This window comes from Mustela nivalis (assembly GCF_964662115.1).
Source record: "Mustela nivalis genome assembly, chromosome: 8".
Lineage (NCBI taxonomy): Eukaryota > Metazoa > Chordata > Mammalia > Carnivora > Mustelidae > Mustela > Mustela nivalis.
The window spans coordinates 112,192,602-112,215,691 of NC_139027.1; the positions used below are offsets into that span (position 1 = coordinate 112,192,602).

General features: G+C 36.9%; 1 pseudogene across 1 annotated transcript; it reads left to right on the top strand.

Annotated features, from left to right (window-relative positions):
* The first annotated feature begins 21,963 nt into the window (after positions 1–21,963).
* Positions 21,964–22,889, top strand: LOC309871125 (succinate dehydrogenase [ubiquinone] cytochrome b small subunit, mitochondrial pseudogene; annotated as a pseudogene). The gene has a single exon. The product of its transcript is annotated as a succinate dehydrogenase [ubiquinone] cytochrome b small subunit, mitochondrial pseudogene (transcript).
* The last annotated feature ends 201 nt before the right edge of the window (positions 22,890–23,090 follow it).

Genomic DNA, 23,090 nt, shown 5'->3' on the forward strand with positions numbered 1-23,090 from the left:
AAGGAGAAACTAATTTCAAAATTATAGTTCATTTAATCCAATATAGAAAAAACATCATTTCAGTATATAAGAGACATAAAAATTAATGAAAATGTTTTGCATCCTTTTCTTCATACTAAGTTTTCAAAATCTGGTCTGTATTTTATATTAAAGCATATCTTGATTTCCTCAGTCGTATTTCAATAGCAGCTAGTGGCTACTGTACTGAGCAATACAAAAGCTCTCCATTTAATTTGATAAAGTATATTTCCTAGCTGTCTTCACTTTCTCTATTACCTAAATAGAAATGTTTTAAATTCTTATTGTTAAAAGGATATGATAAATTTAAAAAGAATAAAAACCTCACATTCAGCCTAGTTGAAAACTTTAGTTCACCCAATTTCTAGAGCAGAAATTAAGGGAAAATACCTTAATTTTGAAGATACCTGGCAGCTGTCTGATCAAGTGCTTGTGTAAGCAGCCGTTATGTTAGATTATGTTAGATTTCGTTAGATGGCTATGTTCTTATTCCTGTTGAAACTCTGGTAGGAATATAACATTCAATAACTTAGAGCAAGCATTTCTAGTATTCAACTCATCATGTCATAATCTGACAGGAAAATATTATGCTTCAGTACTCAGATCAAGGTACAAAAGCTTATTAGCAAATATATAATACAACCCAAGTAGAAAAAGAAGTGGTGCACACCGAGGTCATAACTGTTGTAGGCAACATCCACCAAGGACTACTAAAATGAGTGGCCACAAAGAAACAGAATATTCAAGAAACAGGATACCTGTCATAATCTAAACTATCAAGTCAAAATATTTATTCATTACAAAGAGAAATGCAGTAGATGTACAGAAAAATGATCAAGTAATACTATTACTATTGAGACATCTCAATCTCATGCAGGAGCTCAACCTAATCATGAAAACACATCATAATTGAAGATCATTCTACAAAATATCTGATAATCACTCTTTAAAAAGCCTCAAGGTCATAAAGAACAAGGAAATACTAAAGAATTACTGTACATAGAAGAGACTAAAGAGATGTAAAACTAAATGCAATGTGGGATCTTGGACTAGGAAAAGTACATTAATGGAGACACTATTGGAATTCTAATAAAATCCTTTATTTGTCTATTAGTATTATACTGATACTAATTTCTTAGTTTTACTATGGCTAATATGAGTTATTCAAATTAGGAAAAGATGGATGAACAAGAGAATATGTGAACTCTACATTATTTTTAAGATTTTTTTTCTATAATACAAAACTATCTTGACGTTAATTTTTTAAGGCAAAGTTTGAACAAATCACTGCTCAGCCATCCTACTCTTTGTCAATGCCCACCTAACACAGAAGCAATTACTCAGGTGAGTTAAGAAACCATAACTAACTGGGGCTCTTGGGTGGTGCAGTTAGGTAAGCATCCGACTTTTGGTTTCAGTTCAGGTCCTGCTCTCAGGTCCTGATCTCAGGGTCATGGAATTGAGCCCCACATTGGACTCAGTACTAAGCCTAAAGTCTGCTTAAATATTCTCTCTTCCTTCTCCTCTGCCTCTCCCTGCCCCACTTGCTCTCTTTCTCAAATAAATAAATAAATAGATAGATAAATAAATAAATAAATCGTTTTAAAAAGGCATAGCTGATTATTAATATTGCATAGGCAAAATCATCCATTAATGGAGTTTTTCATTTTTCAGCTGTTAGCTAGCCTCAACCCAAGAAGAGTACTCTTAGAGAAATAATGACAGTGCTTTTTATTTCCAAATACTTGTAAATTTATAAATTCTTGGGAAACCTGGGTGGCTCAGTCATTAAGTATCTGTCTGCAGCTCAGGTCATGATTCCAAGGTCCTGGGATCGAGACCTGCATGGGGCTCCCTGCTCTGCAGGAAGCTTGCTTCCCCCCTCTCACTCCCACTGCTTGGGTTCCCTCTCTCATTGTGTGTCTCTCTCTCTCTGTGTCAAATAAGTAAATAAAATCTTTAAAAAAAAAACAAACCTCATAAACTCTTATCCAACTGAAATCTCTTTGTTATGCCAGATATTGTATGTATATTATGATGGATATATGGTATTTTGAAATACATAATCACAATATTGATTTTATTTTCTTAAGGGACCCATGAAAAAATGACTTTTTTTTAGTATGTCATAAAATGTTATATACTCAAAATAAAGAATAACTCCTACAACTTATTAGAAAAGGCTGAATGCTGTTCAATGTAGAAAGAAAGAAAATGACAAGTTTGTCACCACCATAGGCATGGCCTAGGAAGAAAATCCATTTCAAACCTCCTTCTTAGTTTGTATACACAGGCAAAGGGCCTCCAATTCGAAAGAAAGAATGGTATTTTCACACAATGGTATTCTGTCCCCAGGAGCATTTTAGTGCCTGAAAAAGGTAGATCTCAGGGACCTATTAACAATATCAATATTACTTACTGACAAATGGGTGTGAAGCCCAGAAGCTTGTAAGAGTGGGGTCAATCTGGCTTTCTCTCTATAGGGCTTTTCAGGATAAAATTATATTGCTTGTTTCTACAAATTATTATCTTTTTGCTGCACCAGAAATATTTGCAAATAGGCTGTATGGTGTGAGAAATGAGAAATATAAAAATTTTACCCTGGGGGTGCTTAGAATCCAAAGGGATTCCCAACAGATTCTAGAAATCCTGTGTAATCTGACTGCAGGCTTAGCAAGCCTGCCTCAATTTATACTCTGACCACAAAGTACCTGATCTGAAAGGGAACACCAGGGGCTTGAACTTGGAGATTGAATTTGAGTGAAGACTAGGTTTAAATGATCCTTTGTTCTATTTATTTTTTTCCCACATAAATGTAAATGAGCCCTTTATAAAAGTCATGGCAAATGCACCATTTTAGAGTTTACAGAGAATGTTTATTTAAAATACTTTAACAACCCAGTCTGTAGGGTTGGCCTTCCCTTGCAAAATAAACAGCCACCCATTTGATAACCATTAGTGCATATAGGGACTGAAAGAGCAATGACTCACATTAAGCAGGTTCAGACACATCCTTTTAATTATGAAGTCAGAATGATATGGTGGTTAGGTGTTAGTCCTTAATTATTAGGACTAACTTGATGCCCCTTTCTTTTTATTGCTTGGAATGCATAAATGTAATGTTTCTAATTTGTTGATTATTTTTCTCTTTGGGAAAGTTAATTCTAAGGAGGTAAAAGACACAGAAGGTTTTATTTGGCTTCAAATGCAATGCTGAAAGCTACTGATGTTTCCACTGGCCTACAACCATAGCTGAGTAAGCATAATGTAATAAAATCTTTGGAAATTTGATTTCAGAGGATCAATCAGGATTATTTGAGTTCATTCCTCCTCTCCTCATATATAGCATTTCCTTTAGGTACCACTCAGTTATCTTTTCTGAATAACTATTTCAGCTTCTATTATTTCTGGAGAACATGAAGGTTGTAAAGTCTTATGGGGGAGACCATGGACTTGGAGATTGGTAGCTCTCTTCTTTTTGTGCTGAATAATATTCCATTGTCTGGATGTACCACAGTTTACTTAACCATTCACCTGCTGATGGGTATCTTGGATGCTTCCAAGTTTTGGCAATTATGAATAAAACTCTTATAAACATCCATGCATATATTTTTATGTGAACATAAGTTTCCAATTCCTTTGATAAATACCAAGGAGCATGACTGCTAAATCAGATGGTAAGAATATTATAATAATAAGATGAAGATCTGGTGTTTTCTTTTAACTTCAATATAATGTACTCCTTTTCACCAGCCAATTTTTTTCTTTTGGGAGAGAGAGAGGGAAGGAGAGAGTACGGAGGAGGGGTAGGGCGAGAGAGAATCTTAAGCAGGCTCCATGCCCAGTGTTGAGCCAGATGCAGGGCTCCCTCTCATGACCCTGATATCATGACCTGAGCTGAAAATCAAGAGTTGGACACTTAACTGACTGAGCCACTCAGGTGACCCTTACCATCCAAATTTTAAAATGAATCTTTATTTTATTCATTTGGTTAACATGCTATTAATTAATTCGCTATTTCTTGGAATTACCTTTCGATCAGTAAAGAGAAGCAATTTTTAGAATTAATCTTCTTCATTTTTTACACATAACCAAGAAATTGTCATTCACGTAGAGTGGCAAATAGATTCTAATTACTGGTCCTCTCATAGCAATAGCATATTTTAGGACAAAAGTGATCTTACTATATATCAAATATGCTTAATGGAATGTCCAGTTTCTCCATCTAGAGTTAGAATGTTGTTCCCTACATGTTTTGGGTTATCCATTTTCCTGAAGCATCCATCGTTCAGGCACAGTACCAATCAGAAGAGAAAAGAAGCAGAGGAACCATTTTTACCACACACCTGCAAAAGCCAAGGGTACCATATTCTCTCTAAATGCAGACTTACCTCAATAATCGTTGCTCAGGTAATGAATTTTCACCATCATAGATCTTTAAAAATGGCATTTGACATTACAGTTTCAGGCAAAATCACATGCACTTCCTTAACACAAAAGTCAGAGGATAGCAAATGGAATGAGTTAGAATTGTATGTTGAGTTTAGATAACACCAAGAGCTTTGAGTACCCACACCAAGAGGGAGCAGTGAAGAAACAGCATCCACAACTCTCCAGGCTATTGTGTGTATTCCCTTTTATCATGTATTTTGAGCCCTTTAATGAAAGACTTGGCATTTAATCGGACTAAAGATATTCTTCTGTGTTACAATTTTTATTTTAAATTTAAGTTTGAATGTAAGAAAATAATGAGCCTCAGAAAGGTTCCAATATTAGTGAAAATAATGGTACAGAAAGAATAAGCCTTCCAAAAGAAGACTTCCTGGAGCCTACCTTCAACTGCTATTATCCATTCTCAACTTTTCATATTTTGGAAAGTAAAATAAATCTTGGTTTCATTAAATTTCACATACACACTATTTACATATTTTCAAACTGTTGTTTGTTAATTGCATGGACTTGATTCTTTGGTCATTTGATATATTTATCGCTGAGAAATTTATGCATATTTTGTGATTGGAATAGAAATATCATTTTTCCCATAAAATTAATGAAAAATATATTGTTTTCACTTCAGGTACTTGCACTTAGAATCTAGGTCTTCAGGAGGAGATAAAAATCAGTGCATGGGAAATAGATAAATCAAACAGAAAGAAAGAATATAGGGAGACAATATCTAGAATATCCAGCCCATTTCCTACAGGTACACCCATTTTTCCTTTAGGGCCCTAATACCTCTCATTCTTCTGGCTGTTTAAAAAAAATGTTTGAGTTATAGAAAACTCAGGTTTTAATGTTTATGAAGTGCCTGACTTCTGGAAGCATATTATTGGAGTCTCTGGCAAGCACAACCATCTGATGTTAAACATAGCATAGAGGTGATGAAGATTAAATTTGTGCAGAAGCTGACAATTTTGTCGATAGGTTCCTAGGTCTCACACCCCTGCTGTAGGTCTAAAATTAAAGTTGTCTTAGGTGATATTATTTCTGAGTTGTTCTGAAAGGCATTACTTACTCCATATAATTGAAACAGAGTGTATTCCTACAAACATTAGCATGTCATAAATCATATGGGTTTTGGAAAACTACTGGCTTTCAACAGGGTTTTATTTAATGAAAATTAGCACAATAAAATGTCTTCATTGCAGTAATCATGCTGCAATGGAACCCATTCAAAACACATGGCTTTCATTTTTTTTTTTTTCTTGAAAGACTAAAACATCATGCCAAAATAAGATAGGCAAAAAAGGGGGAAAAAAAAGTTTGATTATTTAACATTCCATGGTTTGTAATAGATGGAGCATTAGAGAATAACAGTGATGAATACCAGAATTGATCTCACGTCACCAACTTAAGACTTTATTTTTGGTAGCATATTACAGTGACATGTGGTAAAGGTAGCCAAAGTGTTACAGCAAAAATGAGGGGTGGAGAAAAATCCAATTTTGTTCCATAAGAATTGTGAATTGAGAACAGTCTTTTAAAATGTTAGTTCAGCTGAGACTTTCTGATGAGTAGGAAGGTGTGAGTAATTTGCTTTGGAAAGTAGTCATTCGAAATTGCTGGCTATTTGTTCGAAGGCTAACCAGAGCAGGTAATATGTAGCCTACTTTTAAAGGGAATCACTTAAAGTTAAGAGTTCCTTCCAAAATGACATCTTTGCTCAATCCACCTCCCAACAGAGAATTACCACTTGTGTACGTTTACATTAGGCAGGTTTATGCTGAAAGCATGTTAAATGAGACATTTGCAAGATCCTCAGAAAATTAATTTATACTTGACTTGGCATGACAACAAGAGAGGGAATACCCTCATGGATATTTGGCATGCTCACACATTAGACATGACGTTGGTGGAAATGTAATTAAGTGCATAAAATATACTTCATAATAGTATAGTTGGCAGGAAAGGGGAAAAAAAGCTTCTATTAAAAAAAGAGAAAGCATCTCAGGTAATGGTAGTTATCCAACATGAGATATCTTTACCTTTGCTATTTATTGTTATTGATAGGATATTTTCTTTTATAGCAATGGCAAAGTAGGAGATGATTTTCTTAACCTAAAAATGTATATATTATTTAGTCTTTGAGTTTGCATATTACTGTAACCATAATTATAAAAGTTAATCAATCAATACTGATCTTATGTTTTCTACATGGTATGATAAGCAGACAGATACTAGGTCAGGAAATCTAAACCAATTAAATTCACAGTTACTTACCATGGATGTCTTCCAGAATCTTAGGTAGACATGGCAACCAGTCCACAATGGTGCACAGGGAACAAACACCTACCACTCTCAACCCCAGTGGTACTCTCAGGTCTATGAAGATGGAAATCATGATGGGGAAACCTTTATCAGTCAAGAGCAGCCTGCATGGATCCAGAGAAGGAGGAAGACTCCATCTGCTTTGAAATAATGAGTTCAGTAAGCTTAGAGAAGAGAGCATAGTTTAAGTGTACTTCGATAAAAAGTAGAGTATCTATCTTTTAGGTGGGACTGTCATAGAAACTATTAAGTATGTCTATGTATATGCCTACTTTAAACTTTTCTGGATGACTTTTGAGTTCCTGTAGCTATGTGCACCAGATGCTTGGGATAGAATGTTTACCTGATAGTTTTGATCCCAGTTTTGAAGGTCTGTTACTCCTCTCTTTATTTAGGACACTATCATTATGCCTGGCAATAAGGACGTATCCATTAAACCCACAAGGAGTTAGATAGTTGGAGGAATCAGTCTTCGCTTGTCCCCTAATTGTCCAACTCTATCCCATAACTTGCAAGCTCAGCTCCAAGGACAAAAGGACTATAAAATCTGTACTTCAGCACTGGTAACCATGCTTATAGTCATGCTTATAGACAAACTGTGGCATTATTCTCCAATTTGAAATATTAAGTTGCAATCTTGCTTTTGAAATGCTTTACTATAGCCCACATGTGTCATTTTGATATTGCATAAAAAATAACTTCAAAACTTAGTGGTGTTAAAAAAATTAACTCAGTAAATTTTAAAGATCTCATTGGCTTTATACAACAATTCATGTACTGGGCAGCATCCAATCCAGCAGACAGAAAGGAATTCAGAGGAGCCATACAAAATGAAAGACTTTTATAAGCAGAAGGGAGCAGAAACAAGAAAGTTATACTAGACAAAAAAAGCTGATTTGTTATGGCAAGGCCACTTTACTTCAGGGAATGGTAAGGGTATATCAGGCAGATTACTTAACTAGTGCTGATTAGGTAATTCCTGACTGACTAGTTTAAGATGCCATTTCTGGGAGAACTGAAACTGTAATTAGGTCTTAATTTGGTAACAAGGGGTTTAGCATAAATGACTCCATTTTGGGTCTGTTGTCTTCTTTTTTAACAGTGACTTATGCATTAAACATTTTGTTAGCTTAAGAGTCTGTTGCCAGCTAGGGGGGTTTTCTAGTCTAGGTTGAGCTGTATCTGAAGACAGCTTCAGTGCGGGTTGGTCTAGGCTGTCCTCAACTAGGATGGCTCATCTCTTTCCCATAACACCCCCAACAGGCTAGGTGGACGTGTAATTTTTATAGACTTTTAGATCAGCAATCAGTAACTTCTATTAAAATTAAACATGTCTAAATACTTAAACTAAACAAACAAAAAAAGAATATGAAAAAAAAATTTACACTGAGCAAAGCCATTATTAGAATACCATCATATAGACAAAAGGAAATGAGAAGATACCAAACAGTGAGGGCAAATTGAGAATTTTCTGGAAGCAAAAACTTTGAGTTCATTATATACACACTTTCAATATAGAAACTAGTAAAGTTTCCTATACATTTAGGAAAGAAGAAACTGAAAATAAAAGGGGAAAAGGAAGGTAGAAGAAAGAATGGAGGCCAAAGACATTTACTAGGTAAATTTAAAGAATCGACTATTGGAAAACAGGATAAAATAATAACAAAGTTGGTGATTATTAAAACAAGGTGGAACTAAAATACTCAAAGTGTTAGTTCTCAAAAAATTTCTTTTTATGTATTCTTTAAAAAAAATGATCCAGAATATGCACCAACATAAAAAGGAATTTAATTATATTTTAAAGAAAGATGGTAAATTGGAAGGGGAGATGAACCATGAGAGACTATGGACTCTGAAAAACAATCTGAGGGGTTTGAAGAGGTGGGGGGATGGGAGGTTGGGATACCAGGTGGTGGGTATTATAGAGGGCACGGATTGCATGGAGCACTGGGTGTGGTGCAAAAATAATGAATACTGTTAATGCTGAAAATAAATAAATTAATAAAAAAATGTAAAAAATAAATAAAAAAGTTAAAAAAAAAAAAAAGAAAGATGGGATATCGAAGAAGGATGAGATGTAACCAGAATAGCTAAAGAAAATTTTTGCTTTGATGGTCAAGAGAGATCTTAGGAGGCTAGCTTTATATGTAACAATATGTACAAAATGTTCACAATACTATGTAAGATAAAAGGATGATATTAGTTAAAGCATTATAAAATTCCTACAATATTGGGAAGACAAAGTCTTTCACTACTTCAAATTTTTGTTCAGAAAATTAATCATGTTGAGAATTAAGGTGAGTTAAAGGCAACTGATGTCAGTAAAAATGGCAGAGTAAGGACCTCCGAAAATTCTTTCTCTATAAAAGCAATGAGAAACTGGCAAAATTGTCAGAATCTGTTTTTTTCAGAACTCTGGAAGTTAGCCAAAGGCTTGCAGCAATCCAGGGAGCATTTAAGAAAAACAGCTGAATCTCAGTAAGAGCCGAGTTTCTTAGTGTAACTTACCCTAGTCCCATTTCCCATTCTCCAACTCACAGTAGCCTTGAAAAAACAAGCTCACATTCTCAGTACTGATGGGAACAGAACAGAGCTATAGCTCTTTCAAATTATCATTCCCTCAGAATTGCCATTATTTGACCTATCTAATGGTTCCATGAAAGACCCCACTTGAAAGAGCTGTCTTTATCTAACCTGATTCAATGCTCATCCCATGTTAAATGCTCCTCCTGGGGGGCATTTGTCAGAAACATTTACAGGCAAATGTTTTAATGTCATGGCTGCCTGAGGCAATGCATAACATTTGGGGTAAACCATAGACTAATGAAAAAGCATAAAAGGAAAAGTTGAGCAATGACATGTCCCATAGGGGCTTTGAAAGGCTTTGACATATTTCTAGGACTCTAGAGGGCCATGCACATGTGCAAGGCTGTGTGCATGCTTCAGAAAGAAATTAAAGAAGACATAAATAAATGGAAAGCTTTCCAGTGTTCATGGTTTAGAAGATTTAATGTTGTTAAGATTGTAATGCTCCCCAAATTGAGATATAGATTTAATGCATCAAAGTTTCCACTGATTTGTCCCCTTAAGAATTGGACAGCTGATACCAAAAGTCATATGGGAATACAAGGGACACAAAATAGTCAAAAGTATCTTGAAAAAGAACAGAGTTAGAGGACTCAACATCATCTGATGTCAAAACTTACTATAAAGCTACAGTAACCAACAGCCCAAAAACAAATAACCTAATTAAAGAGTGAGCAGAAGACATCAACCAATATTTTTTCAAAGACATCCAGATATCAACAGACATATTAAAAGATGCTCAACATCATTTATCACCAGGGAAATGCAAATCAAAGGTACAATGAGATATCACTTCATACCTGTCAGAATGGCTAAACTCAAAAACACAAAAAACAATAAGTGTTGGTGAGGGTGTGGAGAAAAAGGAACCCTCTTGGACTATTGGTGGGAATGCAAACTGGTGTCACCACTATCGAAAACAATAGGGAGTTTCCTCAAAAAATTAAAAATGGAAATATCCTACAATCCAGAATCACACTACTGAGTATTTGTTCAAAAAATACAATAACACTAATACAAAGGGATTCATGCACCCCTATGGTTATGGCAGCATTATTTACAATAGCCAAAATATGGAGGCAGCCCAAGTGTCCACTGACAGAGGAATGGATAAAGAAGATGTGGTATATATGCAGGATAAAGGAGATGTGATATATATGCAATTTTTATTCAGCCATAAAAAAGAATGAAATCTTGTCATTTGCAATGATTGGATGGAGCTAGATTATATAATGCTAAGTGAAATAAGTCAGTGAAAGAAAGACAAATACCATGTGATTTCATTCATATTTGGAATTTAAGAAACAAAACAAATGAGCAAAAGAAAAAAAAAAAAGAGAGAAAGAGAGAAACAAAACAAGAAACAGACTCTTAACTATGGAGAACAAACTGGATGCTTACCAGAGAGGAGGTGGGTGGCAGAATGAGTGAAATAGGTAATGGGGATTAAAGAACACACTTAACATGATGAGCACTGAGTAATGTATAGGATTGTTGAATCACTATATTATACACCTGAAACAAATATAATGCTGTATGTTAACTATACTGGCATTAAAATAAATTTAAAAAATTAAGTAAGATTAAATCTAAAAAAAAATGCATCAGTTGATAAATAGGAAAAAAGTGGATGGCACTGGTATAAGAACAAACAAATTCATGGAATAGAATTGAGTTAAACAAACACTTCTCCAATGAAGACATACAAATGGCTATCAGACACATGAAAAAATGTTCATCATCACTAGCCATCAGGGAGATTCAAATTAAAACCACATTGAGATACCACCTTATACCAGTTAGAATGGCCAAAATTAGCAAGACAGGAAACAACATGTGTTGGAGGGGATGTGGAGAAAGGGGAACCCTCTTACACTGTTGGTGGGAATGCAAGTTGGTACAGCCACTTTGGAGAACAGTGTGGAGATTCCTTAAGAAATTAAAAATGGAACTTCCCTATGACCCTGCAATTGCACTCCTGGGTATTTAACCCAAAGATACAGGTGTAGTGAAAAGAAGGGCTATCTGTATCCCAATTTATATCAGCAATGGCCACGGTTGCCAAACTGTGGAAAGAACCAAGATGCCCTTCAACGGACGAATGGATAGGGAAGATGTGGTCCATATACACTATGGAGTATTATGCATCCATCAGAAAGGATGAATACCCAACTTTTGTAGCAACATGGATGGGACTGGAAGAGGTTATGCTGAGTGAAATAAGTCAAGCAGAGAGAGTCAATTATCATAGTTTCACTTATTTGTGGAGCATAACAAATAACATGGAGGACACAGGGAGATGGAGAGGAGAAGGGAGTTGAGGGAAATTGGAAGGGGAGACAAACCAGGAGAGACTATGGACTCTGAAAAACAGCCTGAGGGTTTTGAAGGGGCAGCGGGTAGAAGGTTGGGGGAGCCAGGTGGTGGGTATTAAGGAGGGCACATATTGCATGGAGCACTGGGTGTTGTGCAAAAACAATGAATTCTGTTATGCTGAAAAGAAAAAAAACTATCACAACAGAGGTAATTGTAAATAAATACTTGAAGCAGAAAAAAAAAAGAAAAATGAAACTATTATCTATTTGCAACTGATTTTTATCAACAGCAGCAGGATTATACAATGGGGAAAGAAAAGTCTCTTCAACAATGGTGCTGAGATATCTGGATATCCGTGTGTAAAGGATGGGTTTGGAGTGCTAACACATCATATATAAAATTTAACTCAAAATGGATCAAAGATTTAAATATTAGAACAGAAGACACAGGTCTAAGCATTCATGACGTTGATTAGGCAAAGGTTTCTTATATGACTGTCCTAGTCGATTCGGGCTGTTATTACAAATACCTCAGACTAGGTACTTTATAACCAAATCTGTTTCTCACAGTTCAGTAGACTGTAAGTCCAAGATCATGGCATTAGCAGATACCAGTGTGGTGGCTGGTAGAGGATTTCTTTCTGGTTCACAAGGATACTTTTTCACTGTGTTCTTACATGGGAAAGGACAATGGATCTCCATGAAGTCTCATTTATAAGGCAGAGATTCCAATCATGAGGGTTCTATCTTCATGATTTAAGTACCTCCTGATGTGATTTAATGTAGAGTCTGAGAACAAAGGTTCAAGAAAGACATTTTTGGTGCAAAAAAGGTGGCTTTATTAAAACATGGGGACAGGACCTGTGGGCAGAAAGAGCTGCACTGGGATTGTGAGGAGTGATTGATTATATACTTTAAAGTTGGGAGGGGTAGAGACAAAGGAGGTTTCCAAAAGGATTTTCCTATGTTGAAGAAGATTTACATGATTTTGGAGGCCTAGCTATTGTCAAACTAAGGTTGTTTTTTCCTCTAGCAAGAGGCTGACATTAAGACAATTGGGATCTGAAGGAATGCCACATTCTGCTTGTGTCAAGTATTTGTCAATGGGCTACAAGTTATAAGGAAATTTAATTTTATCTACATTCCCTTTTGCCTTCATTCTCCATATCACCTCCCAAAGACCCACCTAAAAACATGAGCTTTGAGGGTTAGGATTTCAACATATGAACTTGGGTTTGGGAAAACACACACAAACACACACATATTTTAGACTATAGTAAAACCATAAAAAAGAGATAAATTGGATTTCATCAAAATTAAAAACCTTTGATGATTAAAAGCACCATCATGAAATTTAAACAGTCCATGGGATGGGAGAAAACATTTATAAAGCATATATCTGATCAGGATCCTGGATGCAGAATATATAAAAAAGACATACAAATTCAACAATATAAAGACAAACAGCACAATTTAAAAAGTAGGCAAAAATCAAAAGAAATGAAATCTTACCATTTGCGACGACATGGATGGAACTAGAGGGTATTATGCTGAGTGAAATAAGTCAATCAGAGAAAGACAATTATCATATGATCTCCCTGATATGAGGAAGTTGAGGTTGTGGAGGGAGGGGGGTAGGAAAGGAATAAATGAAACAAGATGGGATCAGGAGGGAGACAAACCATAAGAGACTCTTAATCTCACAAAACAAACTGAGGGTTGCTGTGGGGAGGGGAGTACAGAGAGGGTGGTTGGGTTGTGGACATTGGGGAAGGTATGTGCTACGGTGAGTGCTGTGAAGTGTGTAAGCCTGGCAATTCACGGACTTGTACCCCTGGGGCTAATAATACATTCTATGTTAATAAAAAAAATTTTTTTAATATTTTAAAAAATTAAAAAATAAAAAGTAGGCAAAAAACATAAATACATATTTCTCCAAAGAAAATAAACAAAGGGCCAATAACACAGGAAAAGATGCTCTGTATCATTAGTCATTAGGGAAATGCAATTCAAAACCCAGACGGGATATCACTCCACAACCTGTATGATAACCATAATAAAAAAATACAGACAGTAACAAGTGTTAGTGAAGATGTAGAGGATTTGGGAAACTCAGTCATCACTGATGGAGACATCATATGTTATGGTTGCGGCAAGTAATCTAGCAGTTCCTTAAAAAGTTACCCACCATATAACCTGGGAGTTTCACTCCTATGTGTGAAAACATATGTTCACATTAAAACCTGTACAGCAATCTTAACAGGGGCATTATTCACAATAGCCAAAAGTTGAAAACAACCCAAAAGTCCATCAACTGGTGAATGGAAAATGTAGTATAGCCATACAATGGAACAGTATTCAGACATAAAAACAAAGATACCCGCTACAACATGGACAAACCCTGAAAGCAATACAGTATGCCAGACAGAGAAAACTTTACATATGATTCCATGTATACAAAATGCCCAGAAATGTCCAGAATAGGCAAATCCAGATTAGTGGTTTCCAGAGCTCCAAAGAGAGGAATGGGAAGTGACTGCTGGTTGAGGGAAAGTTTCTTCTGGGGGTGATGAAAATGTTCTGGATTAGATCGTCGTGATGGTTATTTAGCTTTGTGAATATACTTAAAATAAGTGACTTGTACACTTTAAAGTCATGAATTTTATGATAATGTGAATTAAATCTCGTTTTAAAAATGAATCGAAGGCACTAACTAAAATAATAGAAATAGAACATATAACTTTCAAACTAGCTGAAGGACCGTTTACTAAAATATGACCCATTTGGAATCAATAAGGATGAAAAACTGTAATTTTTTAAGTAGAAGAAGAACAGCAAAAACAACCACCAAAAAACCCCGTGCAAAGTTGATCTAAATGTATCAACAATGACATCAGATGTGGGCTAGAGATTGGAAAATTATGGCCTGGGTCAAAGGTCTTCAGTCTGATTTTTGTACAGCCTAAGAACAAAGAATGGATTTTGGTATTTTTAAGGAGTTATTGAAAAGAAGGAGGACAGAGATAGAAGAGGAGCAGCCGCTGAAACCAGGGCCCTCGAAACTAAAATATTCACTCTTAGGCCCAGTACAGAAAAAGTGTGCTGAACTCTGACAGTCTAAACATTTTCGAGCCAAACATAAAATCTAACAAAACAATAAAACAACACTTCTCCTTGTCCCTGTCACCTGCCATTTTTGGAACAGCTGCTGGGAAGGGTGCTGTACACTGTCTGTCTCTGGGTTGAAGGCTGCCTGAGGGAAACTGGCATGACATCTGGAAGACAGAAGGGAGGTCACTGTCTTCACCGGCTTCAGCCTTTTCACAAACACCTTCTTTGATGTTGCTGGATTAGAGAGTAAGGGGAGCTTTGCCAGAGACCCTGGACAGTTGTAGGTCTTCCCCAGGAAGTTTCTGGGAATTGCTCATGTTGGTGCTCCAGCTAAGGTCCTCAGGGATTTTCTTTTTCTCCAGTATTTATGCTGCTTCCCAAACTTTCTTTTCCTAGACCATCCTACTTGCATGGACACCTCTTGAAGTTTGGTATCAGAAACTTCACATCATTCCTACCAGGTTCCATTTGTCCAGCAAGCCAAGAAAGATGGGTGGGGATATTAGTTTTGTGAAGAGAAGTGTCTAACAGGAGCAATGACTTTTCATTAAAGAGACAGAGCCAGATGGTGGCAACTGTACAGACAAAGCACCAAAATAAATATCCCTACTTCCCTCTTTTTTATCTCAACCCTGCTCCCATTGGCCAAATTAAATAGGAAGATATATCCCTGTAGATCAGCCTCAGTAAGGTCAGCCTCTCAGGTAGAGAACATAGTAGAAAACAGATTCAGAAGGGAAATGGAGAACGGCCAGCTCAGCTACCAATCTAAATGGCTTATTCATGTACTAAAAGAAACACAGTATTACTGGGAATTGAAGAAATAGATATCAAAACAATAATCGACCAACTCAGATCCTAAGTGGTAATAATAAAAGTAATAACAATAAATCTGATAACCTCCAAAGTTGGCAAGGATGCTACAAATTAGTAATGCAAGCTACGAGTTGACTATTTGGGATCCCCACTTTATAGGGTAAATTGGGAATACCTAAGAAAGTTGATGATCCACCCACCTTATGAGCCAGCAATTATAATCCTGGGGATCAATCGTGGAGAAACTTTAGTGCATATGCAGATGAACATACATGAAATTGTTCAATGTTTGCAATATCAGAAAAAGAGAGAGAGAGGAAGAGGAAAATAAACAAACAAACAACAAACATCTAACAGTTTCTTAGAAGGGAACTGGAGGAATAAACTCATCTAAAATAAAATGATCAATACGAGTTAAAAGATACAGACTAAACTTTCAAATATCAGTAATGCTAAATCTCACAAAAATATCATACAAAGGGAAGAAATCCAGGTGCCAGACAAGTGCAACAAGTTAAGATACAATTTCGGTTTTTTAAAGATTTTATTTATTTGAGAGAAAGAGAAAGAGACAGCATGAGCAAGGGGGAGGAGTAGAGGGAGAAGCAGACTCTTCACTGAACAGGGAGCCTGATGTAGGGCTCTATCTCAGGACCCTAGATCATGACCTGAGCCGAAGGCAGATGCTTAACCAACTGAGCCATCCAGGAGCCCCAGATATAATTTCTATAATACCTGTAAATTTAGGTATCACATCCTCTTTGGGGGAACTCTCTAAAAGCAGAGCCTGGTACAGGGATTGTTGTACATGTGACTTATCAGGGGACAACTCTCAGAAGAAGGGCAAGAAGAAAAGGAGCTCTGGAGAACGAACTTGAAGCAAGGGGGTTGACCTCACTGACTCACCTCCCCAACCCCCGCCTCCGACCCAGGCACACACACCTGCCAATCAATCATTGGCTAAATGCTGACTGGTGGGAAACATCCTCCCAAAGGAACATCTTGCATTTAGCCTCGGACAGTCTTTCAGAGAATAGGACAGCTGAGAGCCATTAGTAGCCAACACCCACTGGAGCTGGAACTTGAGTGTACCAGCAGTGAAAGGGGTCTGGAAGGGGCATGCCAGTGTCCACTATTCACAGGAAACAATGGTGTACTGTTTATGGCCTTATGTGGGTAATAAAATTACAAACATTTGTATGGAAATAAAAAACAACACTCATTTCAAAATAATGGTTTCCTCTAATAAGGAAGGGAGGAAGGAAAGGGAAATGATTCAAAGGTTGGCCTTACGCTGTATTTATATTAGTTTAATTTCTTAAACAAGTGATCTGAAGTAATAAAGCAACACGTTAACATTTAAATATCAGTATTTGTAAGCTTTAAAACTCAAAGTAACATACAAAACCAAAAACTAATAGTAAAATATGTAGATTTAAAAGGAATAATATGGTTCTTGTAATTTTTAAATTTAATTTACAGCAATGGTGAAAAACGTGTCTTTACTAAATTTGATGAAACTGGAAATCATTCGTTATTGTTCACCATTCATCGAAAATCATACTTTTAATTATAAAAGTTAGATATAAGATTTGATGTTTATAATATCTCTCTTTATAGTTTTATTTATCCTCAATCAATATTTTACGTGAAGACATGTCAGAGAAAGAGACAGAGAAAGACAGACAGTAAGAAGGTAAGAACTTTGAGATTTCTGGAATAATATTTACCTGATATTGAAATGAAATATATCTGGATGGTGGGATTTGGAATGGTTTCTTAATTCTTCTTTATAAGTTTATTCATTGCTTTCATTTGTATAATGGCCATTGTCTCATTTTTACAGAAACAATAAAGTCATTCTTAAGAGTAAAGAAAAATGTGTTTTCTCCCTAATAATAAAACCATTACAAAGTTAATAACTCTTTGATAGTATTTTACACCTGCTACATATGCCAAAATTAAATAAAAGAAATGCCCCAAACTGGCAAGGTTTTTTAAACCTGCTACAATGATATATTGTTAGTGGCAATATAATTCATGATTCTGTTAGAAAAAAATAAAATCTGGCAAAATTTTATGAGTAGCAAATAGATGTTTACATCCTTGGATCCATAAACTAATTTCCTAGAATTTATTCCATGGGAACATTACAGTAAAGCAAATAACATCTGTACGAATGATGGTTATTATAATAAGGCATTGAAACACTCTACCTTGACTAAGAAATGTATGGAAAATGAATTTAAGGGGGTACTATGCTGTGATCAAAATATGAAAAGTGTGAATATGTAAAGATATCGATAGCTCCTGAGCATGTAATGTGTACTTAGAGGGCATAGATGATTTTGTGAACTATTTTATCTCTCAAAATTCATGGGTTCAGTATCATTAAAATACCATTACAGGGAAGGAATCTAACTGGTCCATAGCTGCATGGCATGCTAATGAATGGCAGTATTAAGGTTCAAACCCAACTCTGTAGAACTCTAAATCACAAACTCTTTTTACTAAAGAAATTTTCTTAGCTGTAGCATTCATTTTACAGTAAATTTTATGCAGACCTCTCTTAGCTTCAAATCAAAGAGATGACAAAAGAAGAGCTTTTTGGATGGATGTGCCAGAGTCAGGGTTGCCCTCAGGTCCCCCCCAACCAACTTGGCCTCAACAGAATCTTAGGGCACCACAAATAATTTTAAAGAATCATGATACCATACCATATTATATTTGAAAAATGTAAAAATGGTTTAATATAATTTAAAGTGTTGAAAGATCGTAATAAAATGTTACTACTCTCAATTGAGTAGTTTTCTACTCAATTCACATGGAGACATGAATCCAAATATTCATGGGCAAAAACAAGAACAGAAACTGTTTCATGAAGAGGGTAGCATCCAGCTAAGCCATGGGGCACTAGAGGAATAAGTTGCTTGAATTATCCACCACTTCTTTTTTTAAAGATTTTATTTATTTGAGAGCAAGAGAGAGAGAGAGAAAGAGCATGAGCAGGTTGAGGGGCAGAGAGAGAAGCAGACTCTCCGCTGAGCCAGGGCCCTGAGGCTGGGCTCGATCCCAGGACTCTAGGATCATGACCTGAGCCCAAGGCAGATGCTTAAAAGACTGGGCCACCCAGGCGCCCCTTTTCTACCGCTTTTGAGGTGGTCCTCAGAGCTTCCTTAAGCCTAGAAAATCCACTTATCTTTGTGCTAAGTCAGACATAGTCATTTCTAAAATGCTATAAAGGCTGTGCATTATTTGTGAATGTGGATGCAACTGAGGATGGGGGAGGAATGAGAAAACTCATATATTTTGGGATCAACATATATTCCCCAACAAACTGTGACAGACTGGGAGAATTTCCTCTTTCCTTCTTACTAGTCAGGGAAACCCAGACCCTGTCACCTGCCCCTCCCAAATGCAAAGATAGCTGAAACTTGTTTCCCATCCTCCTTGGCTGCTGTTAACATGGCCATGTGATCCACTCTTGGTCACTGAGATAGCAGAGGGGAAATCCAGTGGCTCGGGGGAAATACGAACTCTCTAGAAGGGAGAAATGTATGAGAAGGCCTATCATCCTTTCTGTGTGCGGAAGTTCTCCTGTAAGACTGTGAGGCCTAAAGTTACTACAGCCATCCTGAAATCAGGGAAAGAGCCAGAAACTCCAGGAAATACCTTCCTACATAGTTTTTGATATGTGATAAAAAAGAACCTTCCACAGTTTAAGCTCCTTTGAATTGGGCATTCTGTTATTTACAGCAGAAAGCATCTGAACGTAAATTCCAGAAATCTGTCAGATAACCAAAGCTCCCAACTAGAAAAAAAAAAAATCAATTCAAAATTATCAAGGGCATTGTCCTTTTTTGCTGATATAAATGAAATGTAGGCCTTTTTACAGTCATGAAGAATTTCTGGTAATTTTCTTCTTTTACAATGGTTATATCACAGTTCATGAGTTTTATATGAAATGTGATTGTTTCTGATTATTGTGGCTTCTTCTGATTCTTGTACGTAAAGTTGCTGATTCTAAACTGCTAGGAAAAATTCAGGCAGTTTTCAAAAGCTTTTAGGTCCCCAAAAGATGAAGAATTACTTCTTTCCTTCCTTTTTCCTTTTCTTTCCATCAATTCTTTCTGTCCTAAGACCAGTATTTTATTTTATTTTTTTATTTTATTTTTTTAAAGATTTTATTTATTTATTTGACAGACAAAGATCACAAGCAGGCAGAGAGGCAGGCAGAGAGAGAGGGGAGGAAGCAGGCTCTCTGCAGAGCAGAGAGCCCGATGCGGGGCTCGATCCCAGGACCCTGGGATCATGACCTGAGCTGAAGGCAGAGGCTTTAACCCACTGAGCCACCCAAGCGCCCCTAAGACCAGTATTTTAAAGTAGCCCTCAAATACCACTGAGGTAAATCTCCATATACTCTATTGCAAGGATCAAATACAATATGTGGGAAAGTGCTTTAGAGGCAGGAGAACATTCTGCAAGGCTATAGCCCAACAACATTATTATTACTACATCCTAATAACACTGCTTCCCATTAACAACAGCAAGCTAAGAGTAGGCAATGATGGTAGGTCTGTCTTACTTGAGTTTCAAAAACACAATTGAAATTGTGTTAAAATTGGGATAATGTCTTGGTCACCTCATCAGTCTTGGGTTGATATGGTTATAATAAACACAAACTTCTTGCTTTTATTCAATAAACACTTAAGTAAAGTGGTTTAACCTTAGTTATATTTTAGGCACTGTTCAATATATTTAAAAAATGACAAGTCTCTCAGTTCCTATGACAACTTTTGAAGGAGATACCTTCATTGTTCTCATTTTTCTGATGAGAAAACTGAGACATCAGTTACTTAAGTAACTTGCCAAAGTTAGCTCTAAGTGGTAAAATGGTAATAATTGTATTAGCTGACATTGTAGGGGAGGAAAAAGGTTTTGATCCTCCTAGGGTCCCTGGATGGGTCTGAAATTTGAGCTGACAAAGACAGGTTAACATGAGAGAAGCATATAAATTTATTTAATATATGCTTTAAGTGACCCAGGAAGCTTCATAAGGAAATGAAGACCCAAATACACAGTTAGACATGCATTTTTATGCTAGGTTTGACGAAGAGTGGGCTGTCGTGTAGAAAAAAGATAGGTTAAGGTGTAGGAGGTAAGTGTAAAAAACTGGGGGAGATTTAGCAAGGCCTGTTAGGATTCTTCTTGGTCCCCCTTTGTCTTTGGAAGTGAGTAGGTTCCTTCTTCTGGGTATAAGGAAGGCACCTCTCCCATAAGGGTTTTAGGACCTCTATCAGGGAAGAAGGACAGAGGGAAGGTCACTGACCTTCTTCCTCTGCTCTTTTCTGAAACTCCTTCAGTTTAAAATAGTTAGTACGCCAAAGTGCCATGTTTTGGAGTAGTGTGTCCTGAACTCCATCACCATACAGAAAGAAATGTATGCAGTTATTCACTAAAATTGAGAAAGTGTGACAGGTTTACCACATGCTTCATTTTGTTTTATAGGCAAGTGCAAAGAATAATGAAAGGAAAAAGAGCATTTTCCTTTCCTTTATCTTCTTTTCTTTATTCTCCCCACCACTATGTACACAGGAGCACATGTGTGTGTCTATGTGTGTGTGTGTGTGTGTGTGTGTGTGTGTGTGAGAGAGAGAGAGAGAGAGAGAGAGAGAGAATAATGAGCTTCTTTGTTCAGAAATAACTATGCTTCCTCAGCCTGCACATAATGTGAGAGAGAAACTTTAAAGAACAAAAAAAATCATGTGTGAGACTCAAAAATCTCTCCCCACATAAGCTGAAAGATTCCAATAGTGGCAATTATATACCAAAATAAATATGGCATCCCTATTTCCCACTGGTATTATCTTCCAGAATTTTCTTTGGATCTGAATGCATTTATGGTGAGAACATATTCAGCTTTCTTCTCATTTTTTTTAATCTTATATGCTCAGTTGCAGGGCTGACCACATATACTTTCTCTTCCTGCATCTATGCCTTTTTTTGCAATGAGACTTTGCAGCTTCTTTCAAGGAAAGGGGAGTTTATTTCTCTATTTTTTGAATCTAGATTTAGACGTGTGACAGGTGATGGCCAAGGAGAAATTAGAAAACCTGATAGAAACAGAGGCATGACAAGTACTTGAGAACTGGGGTTCTTCCTGTCTTGCTATTCTTGGGAACTCTTACTACCACCAAGTGAATGAACCTCCCCTAGCCTTGGAGGATGAGTGACTCAGCACCCAGCTACTACCATTAACCCTGGCATCAGGCATGTGAATGAGGCCATCAGCCACCAACCAAATCACCAACCATCCAACCATCACCCAAAAAAATGGGTGAACTCGGGGTGACCTTGAGGCTTCAGGATAGCGATGGCGAGTCTCTGGAGGCTGGGTGTCCTGTACGGTGCCCAAGGAGGCCGAGCTCTGTTTGTCCGAATTCCCGTGGTCAGACCTGTTCAGGTCTCAGCATTTCTTCAGGACCAGCCTGCCCCAGGATGGTGTAGAACACAGCATATTCACCTGTCACCCAACCACTATTCTGGTTCTAAGGCTGCATCTCTCCACTGGACTGGTGAGAGGGTTGTCAGTGTTTTGCTCCTGGGCCTAATTCCAGCTGCTTATTTGAATCCTGGCTCTGCGATGGACTACTCCCTGGCTGCGGCCCTCACTCTCCACAGTCACTGGGGCCTTGGACAAGTGGTTACTGACTACGTTCGAGGGGATGCTTTGCAGAAAGCTGTCAAAGCAGGCGTTTTGGCACTCTCGGCTCTAACCTTTGCTGGGCTTTGTTATTTCAACTATCATGACGTGGGCATCTGCAAAGCTGTTGCCATGCTGTGGAAGCTCTGACCTTTTTGACTTAATACCTTGAGAATTGATTGTACACCTCTTTGCCTCTGCTCTGTCATGCCATTCAGCTCACGATAAGGAGGAAATATCAGATAAGTCCATTGGTGAGACAAACCTCTTCTAATTACCTGGTTATTTTTAGAAATTAGTCTTTGATAAAAAGGTTCAAGAGGAATTGTATTCCAGAAATTTGGAGACTGGGTTTCTTGTTCTGAGTTTGTGGGGTTGTCTTCCAGCTTCTCACAAAACTCATAGCATAACTAACCATTATGTATGAGCTTTTGCCTGTTAGCATATCAAATTCTTAAAGGGAATTCAGCTTTATTACTATCAATACCTGACAATACTTGTCTTTTGTCCTGGAACGATGGAGAAAGGGAAAGCCTGTTAATTCGCAAGTAAAGACTTTGCAGAAAATTAGTGTTTAAAAAAAAAATGGGTGAACTCTACCAACACCTTACTGAGCAGAGAAGAGCAATCCTACTTAAGCCCAGCCCAAAACATCAACTTATGTTGCAGTGAGAAAAAAAAATATATATATATTGTTAGTTTCAGTCACTAGTTTTGGGATGGAATATGTTTTATTTTTACTCCATTCAGCCTTTCTCTAGGCTCTCCTATGC